The sequence below is a fragment of the Mixophyes fleayi genome, chromosome 6, assembly GCF_038048845.1.
Source record: "Mixophyes fleayi isolate aMixFle1 chromosome 6, aMixFle1.hap1, whole genome shotgun sequence".
NCBI classification, from domain to species: Eukaryota; Metazoa; Chordata; class Amphibia; order Anura; family Limnodynastidae; genus Mixophyes; species Mixophyes fleayi.
In genome coordinates this window covers 202,707,614-202,729,982 of record NC_134407.1, presented here as the reverse complement: position 1 = coordinate 202,729,982, position 22,369 = coordinate 202,707,614, and the positions used below count along the sequence as shown (strand labels likewise).

The following is a 22,369-nucleotide window of genomic DNA, read 5'->3' as shown; positions in this document are numbered from 1 at the left end:
GGCCCCATTTGTACCTCTGTTTTGCTTTACAACTGCAGAGATGTTTAAGATTTCATGTGACTCAGGTGAGCAGAAGACTTTCAAGGTCTAACTTGAGATCCAATCAACGTCATTGCTGCAGTTAGGCAGATGTCATCTCACGGCAAACAGCACAGGCAATGATCAGTGTGAGCTCTCAATAGAACATGGTAGATGGTTTATCAGGGAGTCAGAAAGCTGATTTCCAAATGAACAAGTGCTACAAGTGACTTATACTGAAAAGACCACCTATGAGCTGGTCACATGACTATTTTACTTAACAAAAATGTTTTTCAAGCAATCATATGACTCAGCAATTCATAACACACTCCTATATTCTTATCGTATGTCATTTCTAAGCAAGACAAAATGACTTCTAAGTTTCTTACTCAAAATCGCTTCCAAACCTATGTTATCTAACAAGATGCTAGCCCCATCATTTGTCCAGCATATCTGGGGCTCTACAGCATCCCTGAAAATATTGTGTCTGACAAAGCTGTACAATTCACAGATCTCAACTTCTCATCTGCATACTATCCACAGATGAATATTCACAAAATATGAGATGCTATACCAATCTCTTACAGGACGATTGGGCAGAGCATCTACCATAGGCTGAATTTGCTTATAAAAGCTCTCCACATTCTGTCTCAGGGATATCACCTTTCCTCTGCATTTATGGGGTTTAGTCTATGCGCAATTCTTTTTCTACTCCTGATCATGCATACTGTACTCTTCTGAGGTCTGTTATACTGCCAGAACTCTTAGATTGTATTGGAGGGAGATTCACAAGGCCTTGTCCCTAGCTGCCAAAAAAACATCACTGACCATTTAAAATTTGCATTGGAACCTTGTATAGCTTTCGACAAAAAACACTGCTGATTTGGCACCCAGGTCTATTGATCCATATAAGATCATCAAGAGAATTAACAAAGTCACAGTACTGGTGGCTTTACCCAGAACCCTTAAGAATCCTAATGATTTTCATTGGTCCTTGCTAAAAACTGGCTTACAGAACCAGTACCCCTTCCAAGACTCCAGTGGAGAAAATATTAGATTCAAGAAGGGTTCATAACAAAATATCATATCTGGTCCATTGGGACTTGAAGAGAGTCTGGGGTCCTTCCTTGAAAACTCCATGCAGAGAAACTAAAAGCAACATTCCATCAGGAATATCTGAGCAAACACCGTTAGGGGTCCATTGACCCCTCCTTAAGGTGGGGATAAGGGGGTACTGTTAGGTTTGCATCCTGCTTCTTACTCAGACCTGGTATGCCATTCTGGTGTGTCTCCCTCTAAGTGCCGAATTACTCTGACTGCACTTTATAACCTCTCACCTGTCCAGCTCTCATTGCCAGTGATGGTGTTACATGCTAGCCTCCTAGTTCCTGAAGCTGTGTTCTGTGTGCTTATAACCTGTCATCAGTAGTTCCTGATTTTAGAATCGTTTGTATCCCAGTTCCTGATATGTGGCTTTGTATTTGCATGCTATTCATATAGCTCTATACAGTATCCCCAGGCACAGATCCCAATAATTTTCATTTGCTTGCTCTGAGGGTTTTCACAATGATCACTGTTATATTCCTGAATTGCCTTAAAGATTGTCTAAATCTGCACCAGCATTGCCTCAGAGATTGTGTTATATTACTGCATTGCCTTAAAGACTGTGAGATATGTAATAGGATTGCCTAAGTGACTGTTAAATTCCTCCATTGCCTCAGAGACTAATATATTCCTGTATTTCCTCAGAGAATGTGTTATATTCCTGCATTGTCACAGAGACTGTTATATTTCTGCATTGCCTTAAAGGCTGTGAGATCTGCACCTGTATTGTCTCAGAGAATATGTTATATTACTGCATTGTCTTCTGACTGTGACTCTCTCCAGCATTACCTCAGAGCCTGTGATATCACCTGTCTACCTTTTGATTACAACCAAATCCAGCGTGCTTGTGCTCTGTACATCATTATATAGACTCCATATTGTTTTACTACAACATCACATCGTAATTCATGTGACTTCCTAACACTAGGGATAAAAGGACAGGGGAAAAAACTAGAGGGGTGGGCTGAAGGATTAGAATGGGGTATGTGAAGATGTAAGAAGTGGGGTGATGGGTAATGACCTGTACCTAGGCTTACAAATAAGAGGACTTAGCCAAACCCACCTCAAGTCGATTCATACAGTTGGTTATATAACACATTATCCTGTAGTCTACTCACAGGAAATGATTTCTGGGTACGGTGCCTGATTCACTAAAGTAAAACAAACAAAAGGAGAAACTTTGCACCTTGGCAAAACCATGTTGCATTAGAGAACATATAGCAAATATCAAGAAAGGTCGTAATACTCATTCCTTGTCACTACATTTCAAAACAATTCATTCCTGTAATGTTAACAATATAAAACGATTATGGGCTATTCAAAGAATGGATTATCAGTGGCGAAACAGAAATATGGATGCTAGATTAGCCAAGGCGGAGATGCAATGGATTTATGCATTGAATACTATGATCCCAGGAGGTCTTAACTCAGATTTATTTTGAACTGAAATGGTTTCTTTACACATATAAATTATATGTATATGGTTGAAACATTTATAAGTCAGTTTAAATGTTCACTAGGTATTAATATGGTCTAATTTGTTGTCTATTTTCCTTTGTTTTGTGAGACTAAGACTCATTCATAGGAATATAGAAGAAAACTTGGACAACAGGATCATAGGATCATCATCTCCAATATCTCCAATGAAAGATTACATTTTGTAGTATGAGATGTTTTTTTACATTCTAAGCATATTATGTGTTATAATGTTTTGTGTATACTATGTATCAGTACCATTTTATTATAAGGGAATTGTTACCATATTGCAATCTGATAGGAACGGACTCAAACTTTGTCTTGAATTCAATTCCAAAACCAAGCCCCGATGTGATTAGACAACAGTCTCATTTTAGTATGTCATTACGGGTTCGCTGCCTCGCAATCTAGGTGTTGTAATAGCAGGGTATAAAGTAAGGGTGTGCACCGGCAACTTTTGGTGTTTTGGGTTTTGGGTTTTGGGTTCTGATTAGCTTGAGGTTTTGGGTTCTGATTTGTTTTGCCAAAACACCTCACGAAAGGTTTTGGTTCTGATTTTGGGTTTTGGGTTCTGATTTTTTTTTAAAAAAGCATAAAAAGTGCTAAAATCCATATTTTGTTGTTTTTTTTTTCACTCCTACACTATTATTAACCTCAATAACATTCATTTCCACTAATTTCCAGTCTATTCTGAACACCTCACAATATTATGAACCTAGCTCAACCTCACACACATAAAAGACTTTCCACCTACAACTATTTGGTTCTAAAGCCGACAGAGAGCCCAGTTTCCCTCTCTTCTTTCCTCCTCTCTCCCTATAATGACATCCCTATGTTTTTCCCTTTTGCTTTCTCCAACCCCTCTCAACCAAGTTTCTAGAGTGGTTCTAATACATTTTATCTCTTTCTAAATGCGTGTCTTACTTAATATATAACACTGTTTTAATTGTTTATCTAAGAATCCGTTTTATGTTAAGTATACCACACCATTCCACTGCCAAATTCTTTTTCTGTACCCTCATACCTTGATAAATTTGTGAAATTCAAATAAAAATCGATTTAAATAAAAAGAGGTAACTATGTTCAGTATTTGGTTAATGAACTCACAAGCTACATGTGTGAGAGCTCTTGATGTGAATATATCACGGATGATCTTTATTTGTCCTAGTGCCACAATAGTTTTCCTTCCATATGTCACTTATAGTAGTGCTTGATAAATATGTTATGGAATACAGTATACAGTTGTTGACAATATACCTACATAATGATTTCTCTTCCTGTGAAATGGCATAGTAATAATTAGTAATCATTACATTCAATCTGCAGAAATATATATCATTGCTCATAATAGCTGTGGAAATATAAATATGCTTAACTTATGTCCCAATGTTTTAGGCTGCTGCCTAGACATCTTTGTCTAACACCTCTGAGCAAGATGCTTGTCCCACGTACACTACAATTTCTTTCCATCCCTTCCCAGTTTAATGTTGTTAAACCCAACCACCCTCTTCCCTGATCTCAGCCCAAATGAAGATGGCGGCCACAAGCGGGGAATTTATGACATCCGAGTCTCGCTAGATCCGACGCGAGACTTGGACGTCAGAGCCTCACTTTCATTTTTTTGGCCGCCGGAAATACCCGAACAGTGCTCGGATCCCGTCGGATCCGCACTGTTCGGGTGGGCTCGGATTAGCGGAATCCGAGCCCGCTCATCCTTAGTATAAAGAGGCAAAGAGGGAGAATGAACAAATATGATCTTGCCTTGAAAAAGACTCCATGAGGAGTAGAAACGCGTTGGAAAAACAGACCTAGATGACTCTGGATTGTGGCTGGTTATACCAACAAAAGGAAGGATACCTTATTCCATCCTGGGGTGTACTATTCTTTTTTCAAGCTGTTAGGGGAATCCACCCTGATTAATGGGCTTTTATGATCATGTATCATAAATGTTTTTATTTTATGTTCAATAATTTTAATTAAAGAGATAATGCACTAGAGAGTTTTCTTTCCGCTTGTTATGGTATTGATACGAATGGACATCATATATATCTGTCTATCATTCACGTGGAGGATAAAGTGTGAGACATATACATCGCCATTGTGAAAGAAGGCATTTTGTAAGCATATAGATTGAAAGGGAGGAGGTGGCACAAGTCACATAATTGATGAATTATCAACCCTCCTTTACTGGTGGTGATTGAAAATCCCTTACCATCATTGGGATATTTCTGGGATTCTCCATTGTGGTGGAAGTCAAAAATAACTTTTATGAACATATTACACTATATTATGTATTTTTGTATTTTATATCTTACATGTGAATTGTTCTAATTGGGGGAATACAAGAGAAGTGTCACACTTCAATGCAGAAATCACAGCTAAGGAGCCCGGAATATGGTGAAACACACAATGTTTATTGCTGGATGGTACAAACCAGATGGTGTAGGTATAATATGAGGATTGCAGGGAGATGCAGAAAGCAAATACCAGGAACACAGCTGATGCAGGTAAACAGGGAATATGAAGAAATCCCAGGTTTGAACTAACTCTTTAGTAAAGTATTTATTAGTATGAATCTTATATTAACCATAACTAGCGACCGCTATGTGCGATCGCTTAGCTGAGGAAACCGGATTCCTGTTGGTGAAATGTGGACTAATATAAGACCAAACACAATTCATTCCCTGAACCACAATATCTTTAATGTAAGTTTATCATTGTTTAATAAACCTCTAAATCTTTTATAATAACATATATAAAGGAATGTGAATTGGAACTTCATTTAGTGTGAACTACTTACAAGTGTATGTATTAATGTATGCACATTTAACCCTTGTACGCCGTGGCTTACTAATTGCAGTCCTACAGGTAACTGTTGCAATCAATATTTATTAATTGAAACAACGTCATGTAATTATTCAACTTCCACAATATGCTTATGACAGACCCCAGCCTTACATTGGAAATATTTTGCCAGCCCGGTCTGTTATCAGTGGGCCAATTGCACAAACACAGTCCACTCTATTATTAAATGCCACCTGGTGGCCAGATCTGTTATTGCTCTGGTGTCCAGAGAGGGAGGGGTAGGCAGCTCACAGGAAGTGGACAGCTGTGGACCCTGTGACATCAAAAAGAGGGGAAGGGGTTAAAAACAGGCGGGTCAGGACTCAATCTAAAATCAGGAGGTGGCCTCTGCCTGTTTGCTAACTATTGTTCCAGCACCTTTTCAACCCAGACTGGATGGCACGCACACAGTAGGTGGGAGATCACTGATGTCATGCTCTACCTCTACCGCTGATACCACCCAAATGTAGCATTGTGCTCAAGGTCCAGGGCTGGGCATTGTACCATTATGCCTGAGATCAATGGAATTAGTTAGATATCGTCTGGCCTAAGGTTTCAGGGACAAGGAGTCTGAGTCTGAGAGTTCGGCAGACGAGTGTTCTGCTTATGTGCAGCCAGAGATAGATCTGTATTGGTCAATAATAATTAAAGGATATTGGGCGAGGGTTCACTATATTACTACCTACCTACCAGGCATATAGTGACTTAGCCCCGGTGAGCCAGATTGGTGTCCTTGAGACCTGGACTATCACATTATGGGACATGTGCTGTAGCACCTGGAGAGATCAATAGACCTTCCATAAGGGTGAACAACAAGATGCTGGTTGGGTCGGTTAGATATATAATGTGCACAGAATTCAGTACAAATGCAATTATGTATGTTGACCAATGGGTGAAAATGACTAAGAACTGTGTGAGACCTTCTCCAAGTGTTGGTACTTTCGATAAAGTTTTTTTGCAGAGTTTAAGTGTTAAAATATATGCAATTAGCTCACGCCAATTGCGTCTTAGACAAAGTGAATGTTTAGAACTACAGCAACATGAGAGTGAGTAATGAGGGGCTAAATTAAGTACTGAAAAATACAAAGCTGTAAATGTGCTGGCTCCTAACGTTCCCTGTGCACAACCCCCTCCTTATGTAAAGCAAAAGTGCCTCTAATATTGCAAAACAATATCTTATGTTGACCAAGAAATTAGATGAATTTGGCTAAAGGTTTGAAGTAAAAACAAAAGGGTGTTTCTTTTACTGTTTTTGTGTATTATGAGTTTTCTTTTAATGCTTGTGTAAGAAAGGTTTTTTTTTAAAATAAAGGGATTTAACTTAAAATATAAATAGCAGTTTGAGCTCAGAGATCTATACACTATGCATTTAGTTTACGAAAAAGGAAGGGCTGGTGTTGTATCTTTGTTAGTGAGATAGGAAGCACACACTTCTCATCCCATGTCTAAAAAAAATAAGCAGGATAGCATGTGATAAAAGATCTGTATGTGATGTAAGCTAAGTTGAAATATACATTCTTGCTTTACATAAATTGTTGATTGTTAGTAAATATAGTTATTGTTAGTAACAGAAAATATGGATATTTTTATGATTCTAGAATTGCATTAAGAGTTTACGGTCATACGAGACGAGATGGCACCAAACCTTAGTCATGTGTTTATCTTTATCACTGTAATTTTATTTTTTGATATTTTTTTCAGAAAGGTGGGGCAAAAGGGACATTATGTAACTACAAACTCACATTTGGCTTAACAATTATCCTATTTTGCTCAACAATACTGTTTTACATGTATATTCCAATTTAGGAACTAACAACATTTGTATGATTCTGTTTGCAGATAACGTCCTTTATCAGCATGTGAGTGAGAAATGTGATTTTGCTAAGCTGACGCCATCTGGTTGCCTTATAGCCATTTTGTTCTGTTATAGCTTAAAGACAGATTAGATGCACCTGGTTTGTAGGCGTAATTCATTATTTGCAAGGCTATGCTTATAACCTTGGACATAGCAGACAGGAGATAAGCCAACCCCCCCTGGGGAGTATTCCTGTGTGATAATGAGAAAATGTAGTAACATCTGTGTAAAGAGAGAGTGAGTGGTTAAAACCATTTGGGGTGTAGTGTTCTGTAATACGTGATTTTTGCTATATAGATATGGACTTGTAACTAATAAAGCAGAGCTAATTGTACACTCAAACCATGCAGTGTATTTAATTCTCTCCAGCTCATAACTGATAAACTGACACATACAGGTGACCAATCTAATTTAGATTTGACATGAGATATTATTTTCAGCATTCACATGAAGAGAGGGATTGACTACCCTTTGTCCCTGCTTTGTAACATAGAATCGCTAAATGTATACTGAACCTAGAATATTGTTTAATTTACAGCTGCAGGTGGTTGAACGAATAGCACTCACAAGAGCATGTGAGGTATCAGAAAGTAAATCAGAACACAGACAAAAGGAAATATTCTGTATTGGGGCTCTCAACTGACAATTTATTTAAGATAGTACATTTTATTAGTTTCCCTGTTAAATTTATTAAAGGATCATTTAGAATATAACGCAGTGTCTTAAAAGTATAAATGGTATCATAATTATGAAGACCTGTGCAGATACCACATTTTACTGTTGTATGTTGGGAAAAAGCCACCTGGAAGTCGAAGGGATGTGGTCAAGAGTCCACTGGACTATGGAAAGATGGACTGGGTAGACCAGTTGCTCCAAATGGATATTTCCCAAGCCTGGCTGAGGCAGCTCATGGCCTCCCTCATTAAGGTAAAGACGCTATGTGCAAATTGGTAAGAGCATACTGGTAAATGCCTGTCTTTAGTTCTCACACAGGTAAGGAAGCTGCTTCATGCCTTATGTGTATGAGAAAGAACACAGGAAAAACAATACTGACAGAGCCAGCCCACATTCCTCCTAGAGAAGGACCATTCCAAGTGGTACAGATTGACTTCCTTTAATTAACTAAGTGTTTATAATATGTTTTGGTTTGTGTTAATGTGTCGATGATAAGACCAAAAGAAGATTCCAAGTGTAACAATGATGTGATTGTAAAATATCTGAAGCTGAAGAAAGCAACAAAGTTTAAATCTTCGATTGCTAGAAAGACCGGACACCGGTTAGAAATGTCTAACGTCCTGGTTGTTTAATAAAGCGTCGAGAAGGACCATACCAAGTGTTGATGAATACGAATACTTTGGTGAAAATTGGACACTTGGATCCACTCAACCCACTGTAGGAAAGTAGCTGATCCAGAAAAGGCTCAAACCAAAGCAGAGGAAAAAGAAATATCACCACAACTCGAGGACTTATTCCAGGAACTGGAACTATGATTTGGAACATGAAAACAGAAACACCAAAGTGGAATGAGCTGTACATTGTGACCACCACATATTTATTTTCCCTAATGATTTTTTTTTCATGTCTTCTAACAGCCGTTCTAATAATGTTTCCCACAACAGAGGGGTCTGGTATGGATTCTGATAGCTCTGTCATAGGTTATTTACCCAATCCAAGATATAACATTGCTCACAATAGTAAGAATAGAACCATAAGACCATGAACATGACCTATGTGGTGTATTGTTTCATGTTGAATATTATATTTGTAATTGTTGTGGTCATCCTCCGGAGATGAGATTTACAATTTGGTGCTAGAAGAATAGAACATGTTATGAATTTACATACATGTCTCCAACAAATGAGAGTTTTAGAAACTGTCAGGTTTACTGGTAACATGATAGAAATACATACAAACACACTTAAGCCATATCTTCACACCCCATAGGAAACCATATGCCAAAGGTTCAGCCAATGATCTTATCAGAGAATCCAAAGGCTATCAGTTGCTCATGGCGATAGACATAACTCGAGTAGCAAGGGGAACTACCAATTATAATTATATTCAGGACTTAGCACAGTTAAATGACAACATCACTGATATGTATGATAACACATTCAGGTTTATAACCAAAGAGACTCAAACAGAATTAATCCAACATAGAATGGTGTTAAATTATCTGACCTTGGTAACTGTTGGACATTGTGTCATTTAAAGACTAAATTTGGTATCAAATGTCGTACCTATAAATGAAGCAGATGATCCAAAGGACGTGATAGATCACAAGATGGATGAACTACTCCAAATGAAATGGGACTTTAGGAAAGCCCATAATGCTTTGTTAACTAAAGTAGATGAGGACCTAGTACAATGGTTCTCGTGGGTGGACCCCGACGACTGGTTTTCAGGACTCGGTGGCTGGGTGATGATTGTAGCAAGAAGGCTTCTTTTGATTATATTGGGGATTTTAATACTGATCTATGTGTATTTATGAAATTGGCACCATTAGCATTTAAAAGTGGTAAAAATGTATGTATTAGACATAAGAAACCAACAGAACACCATAGTAGAGAATTGACCATAAGGATCCCAATACGTTCAACAGTTGTAAAATTGGAGAATCTGTATTATGATCCTGCAGTTGAACAAGAGTTATGATAAAAAAAAGTATCATATCCGATGCAGTAGCAATAAACCAGGGTTACATCAGGAGCAGCAAGTGTAGAGTTGTAATGAAGTGTCATATACACAAGAGGGGTTAGTGTCTGTAAAGCAGCATTCACCATTTGAAATAAATACACAAATACAAATATAAACTAAATTCCATTAAATTAAGTGAAATTAAATAGAAGCATCTATTATTTTCAGCTTTCCTGCTAAAATACAAATACAAATATCACTAGGTAATATGAAGAGACGGCTGCATCTTCATATAATATAGCAGCCACACTAATGAATTAAGTACTATCGGTTGGAGAGATGGATCCACAAACATCCAATTGATGTTGCTGATGACCATCATTATCATTACATTGCCCCAGCACCCGCTACAGATACACCTCCTGGCAGGTTTATATCCAAAACCATAGAACTCCACCTCAGTCCCAATTTCTTAAACACTCTTAAGGTAATCAGCTTACAATTACCCGCCCCTTCCCTCGCCTGTATCACCCCTCCAATCGTAAGGAGGTACAATTGTAAGATGCAACCAAATTTGCATACAGACGTGTGTGTATGCGTTTTTTGGAGCGGATGCACAGTATGAACAGATGTATTTTACACTAATTAAATAGATGTAGGTCCAAGTCTTCATGAGGACCTTGATTAGTAGAAAATCCCAGCTGTGTGGGCCCAACAATAATTTAATGCTGATCGACATCTGTTAGGGAGCCATCAGATGTGTGAAGATATCAACCAATTTCACTAAGTAAGTCCTTCCTGAACTTCCAGATTTGGACATACGTGTGTGACGAGAGAGGGATACCAGGCATTGTTAAGTTTAATAAACAAATAAAGGATATATCTGGCGCTGATCACCACAGCGTAACTAATTTAAAATAGTAAGATGGAAAATGTATGAATATACAATATATGACACTTGAGTCCCGTATCCACAGTATATAAAAAATCACTTGACTCTTGTAAGAGTGGCAGCCTCGATAGCCTGACGCCAGATGGTTAGTCCGGACGGAATGGATTACTGCAACAGAAGAACAAGCAGGGCGCCTCTCAGTGATATATCAAATATACAACGTGGAATAGAGCAATACCATGCGTACCGTGAGGTAAACAATGATGTGTCTTGTAGGGGATAGTGGAGTAGTCTTTGCTGTACTTGTAGTCCTCAAGATCTCCACCGATCAGTACCAAAATGTAGAAAAAACAACCATAGTATAACTCTGTATTATTATAGTGAGGGCAATATCCCCAAAATCCTATGGGGTGTGTGGGATTGGTATCCCAAGATTATAGATTAGATGACACCCATATAAGTGCAACAAAAAAATCTCTAAATCTGCGTACCAGATGTCATGGAGTATCCCACTTCTGGAGAATATTAAAACATGTGCAACACCAATGACTTCACAGTCACAACCTTATCCAGATGGCGAAAATGCATAAGATTGAAAAAAAGGAGGATATTTTGGTATGCATCCTATGCTCCTGATGAAGTCTTGAGTTGTACAAGACGAAACGCGTTGAGCTGTATCCAGTGTGTTTTCCAGTACCTCATGTGAGTGCTTTTATTACATTTTATTAAAATTTTTATATGCATACCAAAATATCTTCCTTTTTTTCAATCTTATGCATTTTCGCCATCTGGATGAGGTTGTGACTGTGAAGTCATTGGTGTTGCACATGTTTTAATATTCTCCAGAAGTGGGATACTCCATGACATCTGGTACGCAGATTTAGAGATTTTTTGTTGCACTTATATGGGTGTCATCTAATCTATAATCTTGGGATACCAATCCCACACACCCCATAGGATTTTGGGGATATTGCGCTCACTATAATAATACAGAGTTATACTATGGTTGTTTTTTCTACATTTTGGTACTGATCGGTGGAGATCTGGAGGACTACAAGTACAGCAAAGACTACTCCACTATCTCCTAAAAGACCCATCATTTTTTACCTCACGGTACGCATGGTATTGCTCTATTCCACGTTGTATATTTGATAGATCACTGAGAGGCGCCCTGCTTGTTTTTCTATTGTTAAGTTTAAGTTCAACTTGAATCAGCTATCGTCAGGAAGAATGCCAGTGGCACGTCCCTGATATTCTTACATGTTGACATGTGGTTGTTGTATTTATTATCATCATCATCACCATTTAATTATATAGCGCCACTAATTCCGCAGCGCTGTACAGAGAACTTACATCAGTCCCTGCCCCATTGGAGTTTACAGTCTAAATTTCCTAAAACACAAACACACAGACAGACATAGAGAGAGACTAGGGTCAATTTGATAGCAGCCAATTAACCTACTAGTATGTTTTTTGGAGTGTGGGAGGAAACCCACGCAAACACGGGGAGAACATAAAAACTCCACACAGATAAGTCCATGGTCGGTAATTGAACTCATGGCCCCAGTGCTGTGAGGCAGAAGTGCTAACCACTTGGCCACCATGATATGAAAAATTTGTTTATATTGTATATTTCTCACTAAAAGTGCCTAATTCTACCTGAGGAGACCCTTCTTACAAAGACTGCCATAACCACACCCCTTTTCCAAGGTGTGTTAGGTAATGGCTCATCTCCTGGGAGATCACTGATGTCATGCTCTATCTCTACTCCTGTTACCACCCAAATGTACCATTGTGCTCAAGGTCCAGGGCTGGGCATTGTACCATTATGCCTGAGATCAATGGGATTAGTTAGATATTGATTACTATGTCCATGTGTTCAGATGGCCAACCAAACTCCACCAGAAGTACTTGTCGGTGCAGAGCTCTAGAACCAACAAGTGGGTAAAAACTGTTTCTATCAGGGATAGTACCAGGGCCGGACTGATACTAAAAATCAGCCCTGGCTTTTAAAACACACAGGCCCACCTCTGTTGATTAGCAGGAAAAAATGTGTGCCGCAGTGCAGTGGCGGTGCCGCCAAAGGCGTAGCTACATTATGTTGGGGGCGTGGTCAAAATGGTGCGTTGATACATACATTATAATAAAACATTACATTTATCAGACCCTCCCCATCCACATTTCGCCACCCCCCCAGATACATTATGACACCCCCAGCCCACTGTACTTATCTATGCTTCTGATGCTGCTGAAAGAGTGAGCAGGGAAGCTCTTAGTCTCATGAGATTAATAAATCTTGTGAGACTTAGAGCTCCTCGGCTTGCTCTGCAGGCTGTGTCCTGCCCTGTCCGGGACGGAACACATATCCTCCTGCTGACCAACTGGATTAAGGCTCGGAGGGCCCGGGCACTTAAGTCAGGGGGGCTCCTATGATGTAATTTGGCTATTAGACAAATTTTTGACAAATACAAAGGCAATACTGTGTGCACTACTGTTAGGTGCACGCAGTTCTGCCTTAACAAGCAGTACAGTGTGAAGCAGGACATATCTCCCAACTGTCCTTGTAGTCAGACCAAATCCTGACTAAGTGGGACAGTCACCCACCAAATTCAGAACAGTTGGCAGACTGTCCTGGTCTCTCCTACCTGTCTTGTCATGGTCACCACTTGTGGCTGCTGGTGTCTTTAGATCAGTTGCTGCTTGTCTAGATCCTGGAATGTTGGATGCCCTAATTGGAGAAAAAAAATGAGCAGATGCAATTTAGCCCTGGTGTTAAATCAATATAGCATCCATGTTTTAAAATTAGGCCTCACTGCAGCCACAACATTAAAATACTGGTATTCACATTTGATAAATACATCTATTTCCCTCCAACTAGCCCTGAGATTAAATAGTATTCCCATTTAATAAATAAAACTATTTCCCTCTCTCCAAAGCACCCCAGCATTAAATTAAAAATCCCATCTGAAATTGATAGACCCCACTATTAAATTGCCCCCACCATCACCCCACTAATAGAATAGCACCCAATAATGTCACACACACACATACTATAGTTATACTGATACACACATACACACTATAATCATACCCTGTCACACACACACATACTATAGTTATACTGTTACACACATACACACTATAATCATAAAGGTCATTCTTTGGATATTTTTTTTTGGGGGTTATTTTTTGGGTTATTTGTATTCATTGTCATTCAGAGCTTGATTTATATATTTTTTAACTTTGTCGATCCCATTTTTATGGGCGCCTGTCAGCAAATTCTGTGTTATTTTTTGTTACACTATAATCATACACTGTCACACAAATAGATACCGTCACATAACTAGATACCCTGTCACACAAATAAATAGATCCCCTGTCACACAAACTACCCCCCCCCCTTACCTTGTTCGCTCTGCGGCGCTGTGTACAGTATCTTCTAACACATGGGACAGCACCTATCACATGGTGCACGTCCCATGTGACATCTCCAGAGCCATTCATAGGAGGGGAGGAGGAGGGGACGCACGCCACCAGGAAGTAAGTGTAGTGCCGACCCCACCGCTCAGCGCACAGACTGTCATGCCAGATTCTGGCATGACAGTCTGTGCGCTGAGCGATAGGGCCGGCCAGCTAGCAACAGGCCGAACTGGCCATCGGCCCTTCTGGCATTTGCCAGAAGTGCCAGATGGCCAGTTCGGCCCTGGATAGTACCACATATATCTGTAAACGCCCCCTGCGGGGAAAGACAGGGACAGACGCAACACAAAAGAACTTACCTAGAAAACGATGGTCACCTCCAGTCCGCTTCCGATTTCCCAGCTGCGATCCAATCCCAGCAGATCCGCAGCCGCAGTCACCTCCAATCACGTCCCTCTAAGGTAGAGACAGAGATTACGGCCGTGCCTACCAGGTAAGGGCTGTCCGAGACCACGGCAAAGAACAAGGGCACAGTCAGTCCAAGCTCCTTGCCGCCTCCTCACTTTGTTCTTGCCAAGACGCGGGGGACTACAGGCACTGAAGGCTAAGACTAGTCCGAGGACTAATCCCGCCTCAAGTACCTCACACACCTGCCGGTGAGGGCCTAACCGAAAGGGGGAATCGAGCGTGATACTCACCGGGACACTCCCACTTCCGATCCGGTTCTCCTGCACCTTCCCGACTCCTGCGGATGACAAGAACACACAGCCTCCCTCTACGCTCTCCGTGAGACTAAGATGGCACCCACAAAACTGGACTGACTACAACAGAGACCCGACCCTAACAACGTTCTAATGGTCGGCAACGCAACTAAGTCAAACCACTATGACTAACTAGGTGTGCACTAACGGAACTACTCACTTACACGCTACGGGGAACACCAGCCGGTGTTCACAGACTAAACCGGAGGGCGGTTCCTAACCCCCTCACCCAGGTCGTACCAAGAAGCTGCCTTCTTGCTATGGGGTCACCCACGGACCCTAAGGACCGGTTCTTTAAGCCCGGCTGAGGCTCAGTAGAACAGCACACTAACCCGCGGGCCGACTGCCGCACGGAACAGCCGATCGAACTGAACCGCCCGACTGCCTGTACTCGGGTATCTCACACGTGTCCCTACGTCCGGAACCACAGGTCCACCTGCACGGAACCGGCCTTGAGGACCCTTGATCAGAACCACGGCCGCCCCTGGAACTGCCTCAAGGTGTGCTGCGCTGCCACCAACGCACTCAGCCACCCCCTCTGGGTACCAGTGTGACCCCGAGGACCTAAGGGACAGGAAAACTACGTGTGTTCTTCCCTGACTATGTGTATGCTGGTAACTACACTTGTCCCCACAGCACGGGTTAGCACAGGAAAACCACAGGAACAAGAGCCTACCTTTAATGGGGGCCTGACGTCTTGCCCCTGGACACAATTATATAGCACACCCAAAATACTGTAATTCAACAATACCCGCCTCACAGACAGAATACAATATACAGTACTTTGTAAGCTACTTACCAGAGCACACCGCTGTTAGCCAACCAGCAGGTTGCTACAGCACCACAGGAGCCTCCGCTCTACTGTACCTCCTAACCACGTGTGCTCACCTCACACAGGACCGCGCCTACACTCACGAGGCTCCCACGCCTCTACCTCATCACCACCAGGGCCTTCTGCCCTTCACACCATGGGCCTCTGCCCAGCTACAAACAGAGCCTTGTGCTCTGATTAATGGGCCTCAGTCCCCTCTCTACCTCAGGGCTCTGAGCCCACTAACTAGGGCCTTGTGCCCCGCTACCTAGGGGTCCTAGCCCCTGCCTGAGGCCTGTGGCCTCCCTAGCTATCTACTAGGGCCTTGTGCCCTTAATAGCCTATGGGCTACCAGCCCCTAACCAGGCCCTCTGGCCTTCCTATGGCCTCTAGGCCACTAACTACCTAAGGGCCTTGTGCCCTTGTACACCTGGGGCTCAGAGTCCCCCTCACTAACTAACGGGGCCTTGTGCCCTTTAACAACAGTAATATGGCCTACTGGCCCACTAACTAGTCGGGGCCTAGTGCCCAAGTCCCTGGGCCTTGTGCCCCTAGTTTACCGTGCCAACGGGCCTTGTGCCCGACTGTGCCCACGGGCCTAGTGCCCGAATTAACGCTGAGTATACTTACCTGCTCTGCGCAGGATACTCAACTTGCCACGCCATCTTCTGCTTCTTTCTCCGGGTCTTCCAGACCCTCCAGCCGGCGGCGCCTCTTCTCCTCTTCGGCGCTGGATCTCCTGTTGCTGCTGGGGCGGGGGCGCTCTCAGCCCTGACAAGGGCTCCCCGCCGGCGACCACTGCTTGATTGTAGTCTTCTGGCGGCAGGGTAGCTCACGGCCCTTACAAGGGCCCCCTGCCGCCGCTGCCGCTGGTCCTGGTCCTGGTCCTGGACGCCGTGAAGAGACGTCCTTCCTCTTCTCCGCCGACGGACTTCTGGCAAAATGGCGCCACCCGGCGACTTATATAGTCGCCGGCGTGACGTCATCAGCCGGCGCGAGCGCTGATTGGCTCGCGTCGGCGCCAATCTTTTGAATGGCCGGGCGCGAGCCGCGATTGGCTCGCGCATCCGGCCGCTGATTGGCCAGCGGGGAAAGATGAGCCCTGATTGGCTCATCCTTCCCCCGCGCACGGGACCTGCAAGGAAGAAGCCATACTCACCGCCGCTGGATCGCTGGACGGGTGAGTAACCTTCTTTCTTCACCCGCTTGCAGGGCTCAGCTACCAGGGGACTCTTCACCCCCTTCACGGGCACCAGGCACATCTTCTGTCCCTCCAGGGACACAGCGATGGCGGGTACCTTCGCCCGCTTCTCGGGCACCATCTCCACATATCTGTCATCTTGAATGATTATGCTTCTTTGTTCCTTGTGGTCCAAGGCCACTGTGAAGTTTTCTTATGTTCAGACTTTACAGAGCTGCAACCAGCAGGGGTCTAGGGAAGAAGGGGGCAGAGGATCATCCCTAATAAGTCCCCAACACATAAGACTCTCGCCTGTACTCAGAATCCTCTGCTGTGGGAACCAGTATAATAATAAGAGTCTGAGTACCAATCTAGAGACTGGAAAACTGGCTGTGGATAATGGTTCCCGATGGACAGTCGAAAGTCAGAGAACAAGAAAAAAAGAGCCTGAAAAATATGGTATTCTTCTTCAATTCCAGTAAACTGTAGATCTTTGTCTTGTTTAATGGTTGAATACTTGTTCATAAAAAGCTGTAGCTTTGCTGGTTTATGTTTAAAATTAAATACATAATCTTTACTCAGATATTTGCTTGGATGTGACAACACATACCTACGTAAACAGTATTGGGGCCAGAGATTTATTATGTAGCACAGTCCCGGGGCCAGATTCAGGGGTAAATGCAGGATTTCTAGAGGGGGTTTTCCAAATATTTTCATTGGAATGTCTACTTAATAAGCATTGTGGTGGTACTTGTAACACTGCAATACCTGTTCTGTTATCGTCTACTCAGGAAGGTGATAATAGATTAATTTCATTTAAAAACTGTTTTATTCTTTGAATATAATATTTTTTTAATGAATTCATTTTTTATCATTCTTTAATAAATTTAATGTGGTTTTTTTAAACTTTAAAAAAAAAAATCCACATTATTGGAACCGAAAGCCTAATATAGTCAGTATAGTTTACAGCTATTATAAACCTACATATCGCTGCAGTAAGGGAACTATTGATAGATAGAACCCAGTGTCACTAATGTAGTTTGGAGCTTTACAAACAGTCACTCATCTTCGCCCAAACACGCTGTCTGCTCCCTGCTATCTGTGGTGTTGGGGAATAGGGACAATGGACTCCGGTGTTTGGCCCTGACTTTGCTCTCCCACACACACACACACACACTCTGCCATGTAAGAACACACACAAAGGGGGAGAAAGAAAGGCACACAAACATAAAGGGGGCAGAGAGAAACACAAACGGGGAGACAGAAAGAGAGACACAGATACATACAGGGGCAGAGAGAAAGGGGTGGTCAGAGTCATATATGGGGGACAGGAAGAGAGATAAAATTGGACGGAGGCAAACACAAAGGCAAAACTGAGACAATAGGAATAGATAGATAGAGATAGACATATATGTGGGGGGAGGCAAGAGACACAAGATACACATACATAATTGTAGTGCCCCAGAGGATTATATATGTGTATATGATCCCTTTAAAAAAGGTCTGTGCAAGCTCAGGAAGCATAGGACCCAGGAGTTTCCTTGGTTCACGCAGCTGTCAGTCAAGGAGTGAGATTACAGCCAAAATCCCGCCAGATTTGGGGTGTGTGTTCGTGCAAGGAACTTCTGTGGAGAGAAAAGAAGAAGTGTGATGCGAGGTGCAATGTTAAGTAAACTGAAACAGAAAACAGACAGCAAAAGGCTGGCTGCAGTTTAACAGTAACTATACTGACAAGTTTACCTGACAGACAATGCAGCAACAGAGATATCAGCAGCCCAGTGTGCTGGGGTGAGTCTATATATCCTATAAGAGTGGGATTTTGTTTGAGGCATAACAGTAGTGAGAAACAAGAGTACAGCTCTAAGTATAAATCCTCAAAATGTATGTGGGAACTTGTATTATTAATCAGAGAAACTGAGAGATAGAGTCACAAACTGACAGAATCTGTGTAACAGCGTGGTACTACAAGTCACAGCCAGCTTCAGGATATAAAAGCACCTAGTAATTAATTTTTTTGCAGTACATCACAAGGGAAACTACCTCACTAGCAGTAAGATATCCTTCTTCCAGAACTTTAATTAAGACTACCCACAGGTTAAAGGAATTGGGTTTGTGAACTACCACCATTTTGAGACAGTGAATGCAGCATCAAGGATCAGACATTTTGTTTGGTACAGAGACTGAATTATCTGTCAGAACTTTATTTGGATAAGTAAGATTGCAAGACTCAGCCTGCATTGGAGTACTATACAGTAACTTTGTTATTAAAACCTTGTGACTATTGGATATAGTTCAGTTCTGTGGAACTACAGATCCCAGCCAGCCCCGGAATGTTATTTGTCCAATCACCAGACTATTATGTTACAATGCTATGGCTGGCAGATAAAGACTAATCTGTGCAAGTATTGTGCTACTAAAGAAGCAATGTTATTTACAGAAAGTAAATAACATTGCATTGTAGTTACTCCATTCCTCCAGGGTGTTACATAATGTGGAGCAGGGGCGAATTGAGAACTTAAAGTGGCCCTGGAAAAAATTCTGAAAGCAGTCTCATGTAGTATCGTTGGTAGACAATGTAATACGCGTTGGTAAGCAAATCACAGCAATGGCAGGTGGGGGCTGCCACAGTAGGTGGAGCGAACATACAAGTATACAAAGCATTGTTAAAATGAGCTCAAAACAGCTATTGCCATATGCTACGCTCCTAAAAAATGTGATATATTTAATACTATAATAATATAGTTGCAAGCTATCCTCAGGGATTTGCAAAGACAGCACGGTGGCGTAGTGGTTAGCACTTCTGCCTCACAGCGCTGGGGTCATGAGTTCAATTCCCGAACATGGCCTTATCTGTGTGGAGTTTGTATGTTCTCCCCGTGTTTGTGTGGGTTTCCTCCGGGTGCTCCGGTTTCCTCCCACACTCAAAAACATACTGTTAAGTTAATTGGCTGCTATCAAAATTGACCCTAGTCTCTCCCTCTCTCTCTGTCTGGGTGTGTGTGTGTGTCTGTGTGTTAGGGAATTAGACTGTAAGCTCCAATGGGGCAGGGACTGATGTGAATGAGTTCTCTGTACAGCGCTGCGGAATCAGTGGCGCTATATAAATAAATGGTGATGATGGTGATGAAAGACGCAAGGGGGCTATTAATGTAATCTTTGCACTAGGGCCACTCATTTCTTGAAGCAGTCACATAAAAAGGTATAGATTCAGTGATGTCCTTATGTCAGTCACAGAAGTGTGTAGGAACCATGGGAAACTTCTCTTCTCATTGTAATTGCACTCACTGTGATATTAACACTTTCACTTTGGCATCACTGTTGCTCAGTAACAGGCACATATGGCAACGATGATGTCCTCACAATTTTTTTAAAAATTAAATTAATAAATACAACTTTTTTATAAAAAAAACATCTGACTGGCCTGGGCTTTTTTCTGTGGAGAAGCCTGGGGCTGCAGTCCCAACAGGCCCATTGATAAGCCAGCTCTGCTCTGATAGTGTGGATGTGGTGGGGGAGTAGTTTTATTAAGTCTCTGGGTAAACTTTCCACCACTCTTCTGTATATCGATGGTCAAAGTAGATAAGAAAATGCCAACGTCATGCCACAAAACCGTACACAGTAAACAAATATAAGTATACAATGTATTGTGATTTTAATTAAACTACCCTAATTTTATTCATTCAAGAGATCTGCAGTACAGATATTATTTACAGAATAAGGAATGTTTCATTTTCATGTCCCCATTAAACAATTTATGTTCCCAGTTGTTTCAGGTATCGGGCACAAAATGTCATACAGAGACAGTCTGACAGGAATTATTACACAGATGTCACATAATGGACACACCTAATTCAGATCTTCTGTATACCCAGAATAATCACTATGTATCCCGCCAGATCTCTGCTGTGTAGGGGGTCGCCCAGCTGTATGCTCTGTGTAATTTAATACTTTTGTGAATCATACAACAGATGTTTAGAGAAAAACTCCTCACGGGTGTCCAGAGATTTAGAAGGAAGCTGATATCACTAGTTAAACGGATTAACAGGAAATAGCAGCAACACCCAATGTTTCTTATGTTGTGTTAAATTAGAGATAATTTAAAATGCAAAATGTCACCTATACACAGAGGCAGCCTTTTTGGTGGACTGAGCTAATATTCTGCCTATCAACTTCCATTGGATGCACTGAAATTGGATTGCGCTGTTTTCATGTGAGCAAAAACCTCTAAGCATGAATTATTCTTATTGCCATTGGTGATTGACTAAATCAAAGAGCCATTGGAAGTTTTCAGTAAACAAAAATAAAAATAACATGATCAGTGTTAAAACTTGGTATTGGGTAGTACTAGGAAGCATTGCATTTAAAGGTTTTCCGAGCTAAGGTGAGGTCGGACAGAACACAGATGTGCTTCCTCTGGGATCTCCAATGTTGTCCCATGATTTTTATTTGGGTAAATGTATAAAAAATGGCTGGAGTGGTTCTATATGTTTAGAGATCTAGCAGGCCACTAACAATGACAGCTAAGTTCTGATTGGACGGGTTGTCACTATCCAATCAGGAGCCACTTTTCACTTCACGGACCCGTCATTTTCCAGCAGTTTGCTGTCTCCATGCATTTAGCTGATTTAAAAAAGTTCAGGCTCAGCTTACTGTAGAAAATTGAGGCTAACTATTAAAGGCACTTCAGCATCATACAAGTTGGTTGATGAAGGAACAGTTAAACCATAACAGTTTCTACTAATTTTTTATACTACAAATGTCATTTTGGCATGATATGATCAGTTAAGCTACTAAGTCTAAAAATTACATTTTACTTATGCAATTATCTGTGAGTTTCTGGCGTGTGTGCTAACCTTGTAAGATTTTGTGGTGTCCTAGCTCTGTTTATTCTTCTATTCAGTAAACTATTTGTTCCCTTTATTTAACAATCCCAAACAAATAAAGGGTGTCTCATTCTTTATATATCTCTCGAAACAAACATATAAACCCAGGACCTTCTTCTGAAAGACGTTCTGGCATCATGAAAAACATGAAACTGTTCTAAAACCTTTTTAGTGTCACACCTCCCCCAAAAGTAAACATAAATTCACACCTTCCCTCCCTTCCCTTCCGAAAGCAATTAATAATGGATAAATTATGTAATTGACATGGAAATTTTACTTTAACATCCTCAGATACACAGAAATAGTAAAGAAAATGTTGTTCTTCAGGAACACGTTTTTGTCTTTTAGTATGCTTACTAAAGACGCTAAAAAATGACAAAAATGTTATAGAGGACAGTCACACCTCATCACTAACCCCTTTTCACCTCCCCAGGGGAGGCACACCGCACAGGTTAAGAACCCTTGTTCTAAAATAACTAAAAGGAGGT

General features: G+C 41.5%; 1 long non-coding RNA gene across 1 annotated transcript in view; it reads left to right on the top strand.

Annotated features, from left to right (window-relative positions):
• Positions 1–3,177, top strand: part of LOC142095219 (uncharacterized) — a 4,849-nt gene extending 1,672 nt beyond the window's left edge. Inside the window, exon 2 of the long non-coding RNA XR_012677761.1 lies at positions 1–3,177. This exon is cut by the window's left edge and continues 180 nt beyond it. This is a non-coding gene — a long non-coding RNA (uncharacterized LOC142095219).
• The last annotated feature ends 19,192 nt before the right edge of the window (positions 3,178–22,369 follow it).